A 14,337-nucleotide genomic window follows, 5' to 3' on the forward strand; every position below is an offset into this window, starting at 1 on the left:
GGGTATGTACTCCTCTTTATATCAAGCTCTATATACTATATTCTCTTTATACTAAGCTCTAACTTAGTGTACAGACCTACAGAGGTAAGGATGTGGACAAGTGTTCAGAATTGGGAAAAGAAAACACATCTGACTGTTTGCTTACCTTGCTCCTTGATTGGATGTGGATTGAAGGACTCTGTATTACCAGTGCCTTAAATAACCACACTATCGGGTAGCAACAGCACAGAGAACAGAGCTCAGAGCTGCTGCAGGCTGAGCTGCCCTGGGAACTCTGCAAGCCTGGAGCCAAAAGTGCTGACCTGAATAAGAATGAGAGCCTTTGGGGCAGCTGAAACGTTGTGTGGAGCCTGACTAAAAGGCCTTCCATTTCACTGCAAGTCAGTGTGAATAACTCGCTGTTTCTTGGCTGAGGCTGTGGTGCAAAGAGCAGAAGGCAGCATTACACAGCATGCTTTTCAGTGCTGATGTCACTTTTGATACAGTCCCACCGGGACTATAGAAAGTTCTGCCCTATTATGTTTTGGAACAATAGGATGACTGCAGAAGAAAGACACCAAGTGTGAACGTGCCAGACTGATTCCTTTCCAGTCACAGCTTGAGCAAAAACACTCAGGAACCAACATCCTCACGTATTGAGGTGGTCAAAATCAGTGCTCACGTCTGCGTGGTGTGATCCTTATTGGCTTTCAGTACACCCGTACCCTAATTCCTGCAAGGATGGCACATCGTGTTTCTGCTCTCCTGAAGTGCTGTGGGGCGTGCTGGAGCTCAAGCACTGTGAGCACCCAATGCCCACAGCGCTCAGAAGGGACAATGTGGGTGAAGATACTGATTCCATGTCCTATCTCCAGTGGTGGTTGAAGTTTGAATGTGTAAGAATGTATATCTCTACCCAAACCTCATTAACAGTCACAGCTTACATCTCTATGGACTTCTTTCCAAGATGGTACAGTTGTCAAGGAAGCACTGATGTCTACTGCCTGTGCTTTTAACAAATGTTGGGGTTTCAATGACCCTGTGGTAGGTTTATGATTAAAATTCAGCCTCCTTGTAGTGGAAATGCTATGTGATGGAGCACCTGGTGAAAGGCAGGGCCAGCCCAGTGGAGCTCAGGTGCATGCAGTGTAGAAGGGGTGCAATCAGGATGCACCGCTTCCCAGCCCTCGTTTAAGAGTTGGCTGTGGAGGTGGAAGCATCTCTGCTGGAGATCCCTGTGTACCTGAGGACCTTGCAGGCTTCTGGAGGTAAGCAGTTCCTTTGTCTTATTTCCGTGCCCACTGCTGTTGTTTCTGAGCAGATCCTTACTTGCTGCAGCCTGGGATCTTGCAGATCTTGTTGTGCTACATTGTGTTACGCTCCAATATCCCTGTTGCAGAGATATGATGGTGAATGAGTAGTGCCTGTTGCTGACTGGGGGCTCTTTCAGTTAATGCTGAACAGCAGTTGTTGTTTGTGCTGTTGACTTACCAGGTGTGGTAAGTGTGGTGTTGGCCTTTTATTTCTGGTTGTGTGGCTTGAGACAAGCACTGGGAGCTTCTGTCGATAAGTAACTAATGGAAAGATACCAAAGCTTTCTGAATACAAACAGTCCTCATTTAACTATATCATGAGGGTAATAAATACATCAGAGGGGTAAGCACCAGGGAGGAAGAAGAGCTATTTAAACAGGACAATGTTGGCACAAGAACAAATGAGAGTAAGCTGGACATAAATACACTTGGGTTGAAATTTAGAAGATCTCCCTCCATCAGAAAAGAGAATTTCTTTTGGTTAAAGGAGTGTGGGAAAGAAACTGGTGTTTGTTTGTTGTTTCTTCCTAAAATAAAGCTTTGTCAGTGTGTAGGCAATTGGCACAACTGCTGTTCTGCACATCCCTTCCTGAGCTGGATTCCTATATGAAAAGATAAGGGCAGATTTTTGTCAATCTGTTTCAGTTTATTTCTGTAAAGAAGAGTTCCTGTGCAGTTCCTTGAGAACACAAGTGGTTATGATTCCAGCTTTAGAGAAAAGACTTTGGATTTCCAATGGCTTCTTGAATCTATTCAGATCAGCTGAGGGTATGAGCAGAAAAGTGATGAGAAGAACTGCCAGCAGAGCTAGCTGGCATCCTTCTGGGCTTCCCTTTTCCAACGCTAGAAGTAACAAGCCATTGGAAACTGGGATTTGCAAAGAAAATCATCTCAATAGCTAATAAACTGTAGGGAGAAAGTAATCTCTCTCACATCTCATCTCCCTAACCAAATAATGAAGTCTCCAGCTTTATCATAGAATCATAGTCCTCAAAGTAAATGCGGTTCTATACAGGTGGTTCTTGCTTAGAGCTGTTACATGTCCGAGCTGTAAGGTCCCATCAGGTGATGGGCTGCAGCTCGCGGGCTGCCGGTGATCACAGCACCGCAGGGGATTGCTGGGCCATGCAGGAGGTGCCTTCTGCTCAGTGCTCCCTCTCTTCTTCTGCAGGTGTGCTGGGGTCCTGTGCTTGGCTTTTCTCCATGTATGTCTTTGTGCTGAACTTATGCTGGAGCAGGGCCAGGAGTTCAACAGAATTTGCTTTCCACGACGGGGAAAAGTTTCCAACTTGCTGAAGCTGAACTTTTGTGCGTGAAAATGTTTTTACCCACAAAGCTTTCACTGTAATTCTTAGAATCAGGGTGGAATTTCTGGCCAAAACTGAAGTTTGCACGAGGCCAATTATTTTGTTCTCCTTCCTCAAGGTGTTTGCCTCCTTAGAATCCATTGTATCCTAAAGGTACAACTGTGCTCATGGGTCACCCTTCAGCCTGCCTGCAGCTGCTTTTTCCTCTTTGCCTGGCAGTTCTTGTCCTTTTAGCCGGGATCAGCCTCCTGTTAGTCCTGAATTACCTTCATACACCTGCCACTTCCAGTCTTTCTTCAGGAACTGCCTGGTTCAATGCTGTGGGAGCTAATGGGGTGGGATGGAGGTCTGCAGGAACCAACTGGGCAGCTGCTGTTTGGGGGCCTTAACTTAAAACCTGAGATTATGGGCTTTAACCCCAATAACCCAGCTGCTCCAGTCTGCTCCTCAATTCCTCAGTGTCTTCTGTCAGAAGGTTTCCTTCCTCCTTAACCCTCGTGGCAAATTGGAAATTGCTATTAAATATGGAGCCTACTCAAGCAGTATGGCTGTAACAGTGTTACCTCACACTTCATAGTATTTCAAGTACAGATACAACTGTGAATAAGCAGTTATAGTTTGATTTCAACAGCCTCTGCTGCAGAGAACTGGATGTGCGAGCTATTAGGAAAGCTGATCTATTTGAACACATCTTTGTATGCCTTTACAATCGGATTTCCTCCCACCATAAACCTGATTTTACTTCAACTCCTGCCTCTTTGTATGATCTTCTGGAATGATCAAAGTGATGAGCTTCCCACCCGAGAGATGTGTGTGCTTCTCAGGGCATGGAGGTGGGATGCTCTCAGTGCCTGGCGGTTCTCTGAAGCTGCTGTTCCTGGCCATGGGGAAACGATGGCAGGAGGTGATCTGTGCTAAGAAGTATTTGGAGGAGCCCTTAAGCAATGAGCCTCAAACTGACTGTAATGAATCTCTCCTTCTCCACTTCCTCTCCTCCCCTTAAGATGTACCAAAAGAATATACAGTGCTTTTCAGTTTACGTTATAAACCCACAAGGAAATAAGCCAGAAAGTGATAGGGTAAGTCTGAGTTATTAAAGCTGGGTCATACCCCGAAGGAGGTTACAGCAAGAGGAGCCAACATAAATACATGCTCTGTTTCTGTCATACATCCTTCTTACCCTGGGTGGTCTGCAGTCAATTAAAGGAGCAAGGGGAGAAGAGTAGAATACATGAATATGAGGGGATAGCAGAGCAGCTGGTTGGAATCCCGTTCTCATTAATTAATTTATATTTATTCTCTGGCCCGGAGCTTGGTGGTAGTGTGGTATAAATCTGGAGAAATCCCCTTAATGACTTATTTGACTGAAGTCCTGCTGCTAGCAGAGCTGTCCTCTTCTCTTTTCCTGTCGAATGTTCCTAATCCCCTCAATAACAAATGGATGTTCTCAGTCAAATGAATGTAGTGAGAAGAAACTCTGTGTTAAATGTGAAAGCTGTGCAGCCTCTCTGCTTTGTGCGTTTTCAGGCCTTGGATGTTGGATAACCTGCAAGGAAGGGCTCACACAGCCTTTGGGGAAAGGCAGGAGGAAGGCATTAACATATTGGCCATGAGCACAGAGAGCATTATCTCCTAAGATGTAGAGCCAAATTCTGGTTCTCATTAAACTGGTGTGAATCTGGAACATGCTACTCCCAGTGTCGTCACTCAGGATTTGCTCTTGGCGTAATAAGAAGAGGAGAATCAGTCCAAAGATTGAACCATCGACCTGTGCAGAGTTTGCCTCTGTTATTGGATATGTGCAGCTGCAAGCCTGGGTGCTTCCACAGGGCAAAGCTAAAGGCTGAGCAGGAGGAGCTCACCTGCACCACAGCATCTGTAAGCAGCCCAGGGGGAAGCAGAGCCGTGCTGCAGCACGGAGGGCAGGGTGTGCCCTGCTCAGCCCTCCGAGAACAAACAAACACACAGAGCTTGGGGGGAAGCCCTGCAGTAACGTCACGGGCTTGTTTTGCTTGCCTATCACACATCTAAACACAATATTTTCTCATTCTTGGGCCCGCATCAATTTCTGACAGTACAATTGGAGGCCAGCGCCCGGAGCATATTGTCTGGAGGAGCTCGCCGAGGAAACTGAGAGTTTGGTCAGCAATTGTAAATATCCTCCCTCCATTGGGTTTGTTTGTTCTGCTGGGCGCTGGGCGGCCGGGCTGTGGGACACCCTGGCACCAGGTTAGTGGTGGGAAAGATCCGCCGCTCAGATAAGGATGGGAATAAACTCCACCCACAGAAATGCCAAAGAAAAACCCCTGATTTCTCCATTAATGGCTTTAAGGGGTGGCGAGCTCGAGCACAACAATGGGGTATTGACAATTATGTGCCTCCTTGGCAGGAAAAGGGCTTTCCCCTTGCTCAGAGACATTAATGCACCTCTTCTTGGAATTCTTAAGTGTTTGCAAATCCAGCAGTGGCTTAGGGGTGAGGAATGAAAGAAAAGCACCCAGAAGAGAAACTGCAGGTGGGAATGGCTGTGGACCAGCAGCACCAGGGTGCTGGGCAGGGGCTGAGAAATACATGCTCACATTACTTGTATGGTTGTGGGGATTTCAGAGCCTGCTGTGCTGAGATCTCTCCTAACAGCCATGGCTGTGTGCAGCACACCTTCACTGCAGTGTTCCCTCACTAAAAGCCGGAGGTATGGGTCTGTTCCCTGTTACACCGTGTGGATCCAGAAGGCACACCAAGCTCTGCTCTCTGCTGAATGAGGTGAATGAAGGCAGTGGAGGAGTTCCAAACTTGCACTGACATCACTGGGAGCAGAACAGGGCGCGGCAATTGAATTTGCTCAGCATAACACAACTAAGCAGGGAGGCCATGGCCAACAACTCGCACAGTGCTTTGTGAAAAACCTGCGCCCTCGAAGTCTTTCTGTAAAACACAGCATGGGTTTCTCTATGGCACAAGGATTGCTGATGGAGAGATGCTAAACGTCAGCTCGCTCCCAAATAACATGTGAACCCTGCAGCTTCCCAAGGCACAGATGTGGGACCCAGCCCACCCTGCTCTATTGTTTGTAGGCTGCACAGAGGCTTATCCCTGGAGGATATCCTGTCTGAGATTACCCTGTGCCTGTCTGCCCCATGGGGCCGGGCACTCAGAATTAAATAATGCCAGAGCAGGGCTCATCTGCAGGGCACGGGGCTGCCCTCTCCCAGGGATTTAGTGCTGTGCTCTGGTCCCATTCCCCAGGGCATCACTGCAGCTGCTCAGTGCCCCCAGGGATGGGTGTTGCAGACATGGGTGTCCCCAGCCTGGGGGGCCTCACTGGGGCAGCAGCACCCAGTCTGTTCCCATCAGCTTTCAGCAGATGCAGGCAAATGGTTATCAAATAGCTTTTCCCGCTGAATAGTGCAGTTTTGGTGACACTGAGATGTTTTCTGAGCCTATGTCGTGTTTGCTGAAGCTTTTGTTTAGACTTTCAGAGTTTTTTGCTCATCACTGAGCAGTGACGAGAGGGAACCATGGCAGGGATAAGCTGAGGTGACAAGGGCTGGTTGTGTGCATGTGGTTCCATCTCATAATGAAGAGAAATTGAGCTTTTCAGCTCATTCGTTAATCTCCAGGATTCTTACAGGCTTCCATAGGAGTGATAATGCTGTTCATTTATTTCAAGTGGCTGCTCTATCTTTCATTAGTAGCAGAAACACAAAAGTGCTCCCTTGGGGTTTAAATGGCAAATCATGGTTTTGTGCTTAACTGCCATCCTGTAGGACATGGAAAAGAAACATCAGAAAAGAAACCAAAAATGAAACCTTAATGCTTCTCAAGAAGCCTCTTTGTTACTTGTAATTGAAAGAAGGAGAAGAGGAAAGTCCGCAGTGATTTAGTCAGAGCTAAGAGGGACTGGGGAAGGCGAGGGGTTCTGGTGGGGATGTTGGGGCTGGCGAATGCCCACAGGTCCCTGTCACTGTGGAAGGGGCTGCATCTCCCCAGTCTTAGCTGCTGCTGCTCAGTGGGGCTGAGAGCAGGGAGGCAGTGGAATCCCTGGGAGCAGCGAGGTGCCCAGCCTTTCCCTTGCTTTCCTGGTCTAATTGATCCTCATTCAACTCTCCTGAACTCCTCTTGCTCTGTTGGCTGGGTGCTGTTGGCTGGGTGCTGGCTCCTGAGCAGCGCCAGGGCAGTTGGAGGGGATTTGTTGTATTAGCAGCTATAAATCACGGCCCTGCACTGAGCCGGCTCAGCTCCCAGCTCCTTCCCTCTCCCATCTGGAAAAACAGATGGTTGCTGTCTTCCCCCTGCATCTGTGGGGATGCACCACGAATTACACGGGTGTGTGCTCCTGAGGGTGTGTGGGAAATCCAGACGTGCTCAGCTTTCCCGCTGTACGAGATTTGACAAGAATTCGGCTTTCACTTTCTGCAGAGGGGAGAAAAATATCTGCTATTTGCTGCTGTTTGGCAGATGCTGGAGGGGAGTGGGCACCTGGTCCAGCACAGAGAACCTTCCCTTTGGGCTGCAGTGCCAGGAGTGTGGCTCCTGCAGAAGTCGTAGCACAAATAACTCGCTTCAGCACTTCATTTGGCTACAAGCTCCTTTGGAGCTGGCTCCAGTCTGGCTCTTAATGAGCTGAGAAGACTTGAGGTCTTCTGCACCCAGGCTTAACATTCACCAGAAATTCAGCTTTTTTTTTTTTTGCTGTGCTTCATATGAGGGAAGCAGAGACATGACCGAGGCAAGAAGCTGAATTCCTCCCCAGGGAGATTGTCTGCAATGGTGGAGAGCCTGCAGGACCTCATCCTGGGGACGGGAATGGAATGCTGCTGTGACTGAGATCCGAGGGGCAATGGGGACAGCTGGAGCCCATCTCCTTCCACCTGGCGTGGATGCGATGTCTCAAGTTCTTAATGTTGGCCCATGGGCTGTGATGAGGTTACTGCAATACTGACTCACTTGGCAGATGGACACAACCCATGAGTCAGCCTGAATCACATCCGCTGCATCTCGGGGTGCATTGCTGCTCTTGAAGCCTTTGATGTGAGGTGTATGTCTGATTCCTTGGAAACTGCTTCCCTTAATTAAATCAAAGGAAAAGCATCATTGGAGCTCAAAGACCCAATTAGCAGGAAAAGCAAACTCCAGCTCTGAGGATTTAAACTCATTTCTGGCAGGACACGCTGAGCTCTGCTTTGTCAGCCAGGAGTTTCCAAAGGGCACTGACTGTTGCAAATGGCATGATGATGCTGATCACAGAAATTGCCCAACTCCACAAGATATTTGAAGGAGAGATGGGCAGAGAAGCCCAGGTGCTGCAGGGCAGCAGCTCAGTGGGGCAAGGACTGGAGGGGCTGAGTGCTGCTCCTGAGTGTGTGCTCATTGATGAGCACAAGCAAAAGGAAAGATCCTCCTCCTCCAGATCCTGGACCTACTAAATCCCCTTCCATCAGTTTTGGTGCATGACCTGGTGAACCCAGAGAGGTTCTTTCATTGCTCCTGTCACAACAAATGGGCAAACAAAAGTTGAACCAATATAAAGAAAAGTGTTTGCTGAGAAAGAGAAGTGGAACAATTTGCTGCCAGTAAGCAAAAGAAAACAAAACCAAATGGGCTGAAGCTTTGCTGGAGAGCAGAAAAACAGCCCTCTGCATTCCTGCCAGCAGAACAGAGGTGTTTGGGGTGAGCCATGTGGGTTGTGTGCTGTCCCCAGTGCCTGCAGGGATCGCTCCCCATGGGCGCATCTGTGGGGCTGTGCAAACGAGGGCAGGGTGCTCGAGTTTGCAGCCCTCATAAACACACACATGTTATTTCCTTCTCTGCTCAGCTCCCTTCCATTGCCACCAGTTAAACATGCTAACCAAGGGTGCTGCAGGTGGGTTTGCTGTGGATGTGGAATCTCAGAGGGCCTTGGGGCTGCGAGGGGCTCTACCTGCTGTTGCTATTGGCTTGTAATGAAGCTGATATCTTGATGGTTGGATGTAGGTGCTGTCACCTACCTGAGGACAAGTGCACGTGGTTTGGCTGCAGAAATCTTTATAAGTATACGTGGAGTTATGGAATCACTTTAAAAAAACTTTTTTTATTTTTAATTTATTAAATATTTGCAAACTTTCCTGCTGTCCAATCTATTGCAGTGCAGTTGCAGTGCTGCAAGTTTGGCCTTTCCTGGGTTGAAAGGACCGGGTGCATTGCACAGGATCCCATGTGTTTGTGGTTGTTGAGTTCAGCATTTTGGTGTGTGCTTTTGGAGGAGTGATTCATGTGTTTTTGCTCAGGGCTAACTCCATTCCAGCTCAGAGCAGGCCAGCAGCGATATGGGCTTCGTTCTGTGACTTCCACTTAGCTAATCCAAACCCAGGACTAAGGGTGGCTCAGGGCTGGCTTCTAATTTACCTTAAATGAAATGGTCTAAAACTGAAGCCGAGGGCTTTGTGGGAATATAGACCTCCTTTTAAACCGCTCTTACTCCATCATTTATCTTCTTCTTGCCAAAAGAATGAGAAATATTTATTTTTTTCTTTAAATGAGTGTCAAATACCAGAGAACCGCTGGTGAAACACTGGAATTGCAGAGGGGGTTTTGGATTTCCCTTTGATCCCTTACACTTCCCTATGCCAGCAGGGATGCTCTGTCAGCAGCAACTTCTAAAGGGTGCCCAGGGCTCAGATAAGAGATGTTGGTGCTCAAGGAAGAGCTCTGATCTGTCCTGGGGGCACAAACAAGCCCTTGGGGTGGGATCCCAAGGAGAGTGGTGACTTCAGCCCAATTCAGTGGCAGGGAATCCCCTCACTGCAGGCTCCTGTGTTTGGGGGAGCAGCACTCCCTGCAGCAGGGAGCACCAATGGCACAGCGCGTTTCTGAGCATCTGTGTGCGTGAACTGAACATCTGGGAAAGGTTAGGGTCAAGCATATAAATGGGGGAACACAGCACATTTCATTAAAATACTCAATCTGTGACGTCAATTGAACCGATTGAGCCCTTCTGCATTGCAGTCAGGGAACCATTAACTTTATCCAGTGGAGAATGTTTATATGGAAAATATGAGGCCAGGAAGTTTCTCTTGATTGTGACATGAAGGCTATCAAAGTAGCTTGTGCTTTTTGTGTTTTTTTTTTTTTTTAATATATATATATGTGCTGCTTTTCCACCCTGTTGCTGTAACAGCGGCCACGTCCCCGCTCCTTGAGGTGCCATTTGCCCCCTCTTTGCATCCTTGGGTGCTGCTGGGTTGCTCTGAGTTCTCCCATTTCACAGGCAGCTTCCTACAAGCCGTGCACAGGCTGGCTGTGCTCCAAAATACACTTGGAAGAATTAGGTTAGGTTTAGGCGTGCAATAGAAAATAGCTTCCATGGGAACAAAACTTCTACTCTTGCAGTTCTTCAAAAAAATGAAGACAGCATGTGCAAAGAACAGCCCCAAATATCAGAGGATGGGTGTACGATGCTCCAGTGTGCCCAGAGAGCATTTTCTGCTCTTCTGAGAGAAGCATTTGAGGGCACTGAACTCTTGCAGTGTGGGTCCCTCCATTTGAGCATCGCTCTCCTCTTTGCCATTCCCACCCAGCTCTTTGTTTTCTTACCATCTGTCTACAAGAAGGGAGTTTCATCTCATGTTTTAAATCCTGGGTGTGTATTTCTGTCGTATATTTTCCTGAACTGCTCTTATCTTCAAGGGATGGCCCAACCTCTCTCCCCATCACTTCAGCAGTGTTTGTTGTGGGTGAGCTCAGCCTGGGGCTCCTTGCAGAAAGGCCTCGGAGTGAACCCTTCCTCTTTGGGAAGGGGCTCTCTGCAGGTGGGCTTCTACTTTCTAAACTTGAAAGAGACTTTGTTTAACTTCTGAGCAAGCCCTTTGCTTTTGGTGACCTGCTCTCAGGCACACAGACCAGCTGGGAAAACAAGAGAGCCATCAAAGCTTTGGTGTCTGCTGAAGACATGGCAGAAACTATGAGAAAAATGAGTTCCTTGCTGTGCAGCTGGGTGGTCCAATAGAGCCTGCATGTCGGGCCAGGTCCTGTGAAACTTACCTCTGAGCACCTGTGCCTCCCTGGCAAAATCAGACATCTCATCTACCTCAACTTTCTGTTCCAAGGCTTCCAAAGTCCACACGCTGCTGCTTTAAAACTGCACTTTGTGAAGCAGCAGGATGGGGATGGCTGCTGGCGGCCACCTGGGCTGTGGGGATTGTGGCACCTGAAGAAGTTTGCATCTTGGATCTGCCCAGGGTCCTTCAGCTGGCCTGTGTGAGCAGCTCGCCCTGCTGTGAAGCTCAGGCAGCAGTTTGCTGAGGCAGAGCACGAAGCTGCTTTTCAAAGCCGTGTGTGTGAGGCTCTAGAGGTCACAATGCAGGATGGGTCAGCCAGTGTGCTGTTTAAAAAGCATTACAATATTCAAAATGAAAACACGTCTTTTTTTCCTCCTTTGAATCACGGCAATCAACTGAAGTGCTTCCAGACCAACCGTTTGAAACTGGATATTTAATTTCTTTTGTGTCGTTTAGCACTGGGTCTCCGTGTTGTTGGAACAACAAGAAAAAGAGGCCAATCCTTACAAGGTCAGAACGGTTTGCCAAGCTTAAGAATCTCATTTTGTACTTTAATTGGCTGACCTGTCAGAATAAGAATGAAAGCCCCACTTGGCTGCACTCTGCTTCTTGAGGTGTTGCTCAGCACAGGGCAGTGCCACGGTGAGGTGCAGGACTGCCATCATTTGTGTCCTATTGATGCACAGAAGTGTTACTGTGACATTTTTAGGGAGAAGCAACTTGAGGTATCAGTGCAAAGCTCAACCAGAACTATGGCCATTAGACTTGTTTTTTGTTTTCTAAACAAATCTTGTGTAAATCTTTAAGCAGTGCCTGATTTCAAAACAGAGCTGTCCTTGGGCAGAAGTTCACACAAATGGATCCAGAGTTTCCTTGGGGAAAGGCAGCTGTGCTCTGCTCTGCAGTGCTGGGGAGGCTCAGGACAAGTTTTCATTTCTTGTTGTGCTTGTGAACATTTTCATGGTCTCCTTTGCACAACCCTGACTTCCACCTCTGCCCAGGGCTCTTTGCTCAGTGGAAAGAGATGTTTGATGTGAGTTCAGCTGAGTTTTTGGGTGGGAGAGCTGACGTGCATTGACAGGAACAGACTGAAGCCGGGATGTTGTGAAATAATGGTAACGAGCTTTGATGAATGACATCAAAACTTGACTGAAGCAAAGCCTAATGCGATATACAGAGAGCCAGAAGACAGATAGGAACCATGGAGGAAGCTGAGGAGGAACAATGCAGCTGTGATAAGATAGCGTCTGGGAGAAAACAATGCAAAAGTGACTGGGGCAGCAGAAAACCATGCCTGGTGCCAAGAAAGAAAGCAGTGTGGTAGCACCGATGGCCATATATCGATGGTCTGAAGAAGAGGGAGAGCCCAAAGGTTGGGAGAAAGGCTAGAAGGAGACCAGAGGCCCAGACCTCCCAGCAGAGGGACGTGGTTCCCTTGTTGCTGAAGATGGAAAGGCCACTTGCTTTGGACCGCTTTTATCCAAGGGGATACAAAATAAAAACATGGGTGTGGAAGAAGCAGAGAGAGGAAAAAAAATATCCTGATGGTAAATGGAGTGGAAGTGGGCGAGGCAAGGGAACGGGATTCAGATCGGGCTGACAGTGGTTATTTATTGCTGTTTGTATCCCCATATCTTACATCTCAAGAGGAAGGCGAAGGCTTTGTCCGCCAGGGCTGTTATCTGCTGAGGGCGGCTGGCAGCAGCCGGGTTCCCATGGCTGTGTCCCTTTGGTGGAGGTGATGCTGGGCTGACCCTGTGCTGGCTTTGAGGTGGGTGATGGGAACGTGGGGTGTTCAGGTAGCAATGGGCTGCTGTCGTGCTGATGTGTCATGGGAAGTCATTCAGAGAGGTTTGCAGTGAAGGAGAGATGATGCTGAGGAGTTTTGAACGTGGTGGGGTGGCACAGTCCAAGGAGGCCATCTCTGCTCAGCAGAACGTGTCAGCACATACATAGCTGTAGGAATCTAGCAAACTGAAGCCTTGACACAGGGCTGTGCATAACCCTCTTCTCTTTTCCTGAATTAAACTCACCCCATAACACTCTGCTAACATGGAATCAGGGACAGCAAAGCCAATCTTGCTCTAATTTTCGTATTTGTTCCCAGAGGTTACTTGGCAAAATTGTACTCTGTGTACTTCTACAGAAGAAATCTAGGATGTAATTATTTGAATAGAGAGCTATAAGTGATAAAAATCTGTTTGTACCACAATATCTCCAGCCAAATGATTGACGTACATGCTCCCGTCCTTCCACTGATGTAACTTTTCAATTTCCTGTTGTCTAAGCTTGATTTATTTCTCCATTTATTTGGGTTTTGCAAAGGAGGAAAGCTGCTTTAGTAAACCTCATGGTTTTCTCTGGTTGCACACTGGCTGCATCACACAGAGCTCTGCAAGACCTTCTTGGAAAGATGTTACCAAGTTATTTTTTAGAGAACCTTTCCTCTTCTCATCACTCAGCTGTTCTCTTCCTCGCCCACCAGGGCACTCTGCAAGGCAGTGGTCAGGAGGCAGAGTTTGCAGCCATTGATTTTGAAGAGCAGCTTCAGCAGGGGCTGCTTGTGACCACAGTGACTTGTGCCTATCCTGCCTGCAAACCACTACCAATTCCCAGCTGGTAGAAGTCCTCTGGTTCCTTTGGAAATCAGCTACGTGTTGCTGGTTGTCCCAGGGTAGCGGAGTCTTAAAAGCAAATCAAGAGAAAGCAGATTGAATTCAGAAGCAAAAACTGATTTATTGCCTGCAGATTTGTAATGTGATCGTTCCAACATGGCCCTGGAATAGTGATGTACTTCTTATAGCTCACCCCATGGAGGTTTATGTGAGGCGCACAAAAAGAGAGGTAAATACCCACGTCGCCCTTTGGAAAGATGTGTAGGTTTTGCCCCAGACCAGCTGGGGGCTGCTCAGCAGCACTTTCCCCAAAGGCAAGGGGTGCACAGCACTGCTGAGAGTTGGAGCCTTCTGCTCTGGCAGCACAGCCAACAGCCCCAGTTCAGCTGAACACACGTGCTGGAGCTGAACACCGTGCCCTGAAATCCATCTCTGGACCATCCTGCTAAGCACACGAGCAGTGCTGGGGACGTGAGAGAAGCGAGTCTTTGGCTGAAGTGTATGGCACGAAGGGGGAGCGTTGCTCAGGGTGGGATTTGCTTCATGCAGCATCGAGCAGAGCAGGGCTGATGCCGGCAGAGCCTGGCAGCGGGAGCTGGGGCGGGGGGCACCGGGCCCTACGCGGGGCGGCTGATGGGGGCTGGGCAGGGGTAGATTGCTGGGCTGCATCTGCCACCTCCCGGCGGATCGTGCTGCTGAGATCCAACCCCTCCAGCTGAGACCTCTCTGCTAAATCGATTTGCAGGTGAAGGAAATTAGATTGAAGTCAGCGTGACGGCCTAGTGAGTGTAGGGTGGTTGTGAGTTGCTTTTGGTGACAGTGAAGCTTTTAGGGATGGAGCTGAGGAAAAGCAGGCAGTAGCTCTGAGCAACACTTAGCACAGTAAGACTGAAATCCTTGTTTTGAGCTTCTGGCTTCTACCAGCGCTGCTCGGGCTGTGCCTGGCCAGATGGGAGTCCAAAAGCAGAGCGCTTGGCTGGCAACGTGGAGACTTCGGGGTCCCCGGAGGAGAGCACAGCCCACGCGATGGAGCCGTTCTGTGCGTAGCAGCTATGGTGTGTTTTTCCTTCCTATCTTTCTCCTTGAA

General features: G+C 48.5%; 1 long non-coding RNA gene across 1 annotated transcript; it reads left to right on the forward strand.

The window, feature by feature from the left end:
- Positions 1 to 1,158: 1,158 nt before the first annotated feature.
- On the forward strand, positions 1,159 to 4,283 carry LOC149915378 (uncharacterized). The gene is made up of 2 exons (XR_016459059.1): positions 1,159 to 1,247; positions 2,464 to 4,283. It is a non-coding gene; the product is annotated as an uncharacterized LOC149915378 (long non-coding RNA).
- The last annotated feature ends 10,054 nt before the right edge of the window (positions 4,284 to 14,337 follow it).

Source organism: Phasianus colchicus, chromosome 20 (assembly GCF_987193195.1).
Source record: "Phasianus colchicus chromosome 20, bPhaCol1.hap1.1, whole genome shotgun sequence".
In the NCBI taxonomy this organism is placed as follows: Eukaryota; Metazoa; Chordata; class Aves; order Galliformes; family Phasianidae; genus Phasianus; species Phasianus colchicus.